This window comes from Limulus polyphemus, unplaced genomic scaffold, assembly GCF_000517525.1.
Source record: "Limulus polyphemus unplaced genomic scaffold, Limulus_polyphemus-2.1.2 Scaffold2380, whole genome shotgun sequence".
Lineage (NCBI taxonomy): Eukaryota > Metazoa > Arthropoda > Merostomata > Xiphosura > Limulidae > Limulus > Limulus polyphemus.
In genome coordinates, this window is record NW_013667990.1 from 138609 (window position 1) to 141525 (window position 2917).

The window sequence follows — 2917 nt, forward strand, 5'->3', positions numbered from 1 at the left end:
ATTTCTAATGAATACATGGTTGCTTAGAAGGAGATGCTGTAGCAAACTTGACGGAGACCAGTATGGAAGAAGATACGTCCCGTAAAATTAAGAGACTTTGTTGAATTGTAATTTTGTGTTTGTAATTCTGTACAGTTAATTAAGTTATTGTTAATTGTTATTGGTTTATTGTATGTGGTTATTGTTCGGGACGAACAATACTAAGGAAGGGGCAGTGTTGCGTAAGCGAAGTCACATGACTAGTGTGACGCCACGTTTCTAGAACTATCCTGTACCTTGGCGAATGCTCTAGCGTTTACTAGATATAGGGTAGTCTGGTATATAAAAGAGGATGACAACGTGACGGGAATGTAATGTGTGTGTAGATAGTGAGTAATTGAACTGCAGTCAGAAGTACTGTTGACGTTCGTTGATATAGCGTTTGTTTTAGCGCGATTTTTGAAATTAAGTGTATCGTAAAGTTATATTCAGAAAGAATAAACCAGTTTTATTAAGTAAGTACTTGTGTCGCTAAAGTTTCGTCGGAACGAAGTTACGGAAAATCAATTAACAAACGGAGACGTAACAATATGAACAAATGGAGAAATTTTGATTTTGTCGTCAGTCGTGAAATCACTCATCTTGCTTATTATCAAAGAGGGCCCGGCATGGCCAGGTGGATAAGGCGCTCGACTCGCAATCTGAGGGTCGTGGGTTCGAATCCCCGTCCCACCAAACATGCTCGCCCTTTCAGCCGTGGGGGCATTATAATGTGACGTTCAATCCCACTATTCGTTGGTAAAAGAGTAGCCCAAGAGTTGGCGGTGGGTGGTGATGACTAGTTGCCTTCCCTCTAGTTTTACACTGCTAAATTAGGGACGGCTAACGCAGATAGCCCTCGTATAGCTTTGCGCGAAATTCAAAAACAAACATTATTATCCAAGAAATGCTTTGAGTGTTGTTCAAGAATAAATCTGTTTTTTATGGTAGTTTTTGCTCGAATATTATATTAGAGTTTTGTGCAAATTCCTCTTCGATCCCTATTATGAATCATAGGCCTGAAGAAGACAAGCCAACTAATCCATCAATAAAACTTTTCCTTATGTCTATAAATCGTTGTCTGCCTACCTATATTAGTGGATATTACTGCATGTCAAAAGTTGTTAATAAACGAAGGTATTGCATGGTAATCTATTATGTCATTGTTTTGTAGCTTTTGTTATTATGCAAATAGCTGTTCCAATGACATAAATATTATACACATTTTGATGAATTTCTAAAAGTTATGTTTGTTGATAAAAAGGTGGATTCTTACGATGCGCGCAAAACATGGAGTCAGAGAAGTATAGCAAAGTATGCCTCATGCTGAATGTCATGGCAGTCAGAAGGCACATCTAGCACGATGCCACATCACAGTAGATGCCTGGTTGTATGGATTGGGAGCTAGCTCTAATGATGGTAAAGGTGCCAGTGAAGCACTGGTACTCATGGTAATTTGTTTACAAGGTTACTGGAAGGATAAAGCACGAAAAGTCCTAGTGGAGCATGAATTGGAAGAATCCTACTCTCATGACATCAAGGTTACAAGGTTACTGGAAGGTTAAAGCACTAAAAGTCCTAGTGGAGCATGAATTGGAAGAATCCTACTCTCATGACATCAAGATTGTGTGTCTCACCATGGATGAACAAGTCACAAACATGAGTACGTGCATAATTCTGGGTTATCAACTACACAATGAGCAGCCCCTAAGAGCCTTTTTGTCTCACTTTAGTAGTGGAAAGAAAGTATACGTGATCATGGATGCCTGTCATGTGCTTAGGCTAGAAGCACAAGGTATCATTTATAGCCCACAAGGCACCTTCCGCGGAACTACATTTCACACCTAGCCGAAGCACAAAAACAGGCTGGATTAAAAGCAGGAAATAAACTATCCTCCAAGCATCTGCAATTTCATTCTCAAAAGATCAATGTGGCCCTAGCTAGTCAAACACTCAGCAGTCCTGTAGCCAATCCTACACATGATGCATGAAAGTAGTAATCCTCGGCTGCGTGGCTGCTTACCGACAGTTACTTTTATTGAGGTAATTAAAGAGTCCCTTATGCTTTACGATATAAAATATTAGACAAATAATGTGTTTCTTGGAAACTTTATACTTTTCCTCAATATAATTTTTCATGAGCAAAGGTGGTTGCTGAATGATGAATAGTTACTAGATAATGCCTGAAAAATAATGACTTCTAAAATAATGAGAAACTCCTGGAAACAACTTTGAAAATGCTAACATGTATCTAGTAAGACTATTATTTGTTTGTAGTTAAGCACAAAGCTACACAAAGGGCTATCTGTGCTCTGCCCACCACGGGAATCGAAACCCAGTTTCTAGCGTTGTAAATCCGCAGACATACCGCTGTGCCACTGGAGGGATAGTAAGACTAAGAAGGAATATTGCACATTTGGATCTTGAAACATAAAGTTGTTTTCTTTTTTATCCACTTGATAGACAAGCTATTTGATATACTCAACAGTAGTAACTTCAGGAGCAAAGGCTATAATGCTACTCTTGATGAAAGAAATTGGCAGGAGTCATTAAAGTTTCTGCTAAAAGACAGAGAGTACTTGAAAGTACTGAAAATGGTGGATGATAAACTATTGTAGACGGTGAGTACTGCTATGAATGTAATGACAAGTTAGTACATGTATACATATTTCAGTTTGTATTATAACTGTTTTACAGTGACAAATATATATATACTTATTTATTAGTGTTGTGATGAAAGTGTATTGCAACTAAATTAAGGCCAGAAATAATTTAGGTTATCATATTATTAATACAATTGGGAGGGGGTTTTTGGCATTGTATTGCCTATTTCTGTACACTGGTTATGAGGTAGGAAGTGTATAAAGAACAAAAATATTTGGTTTAAAATTTTAAACTT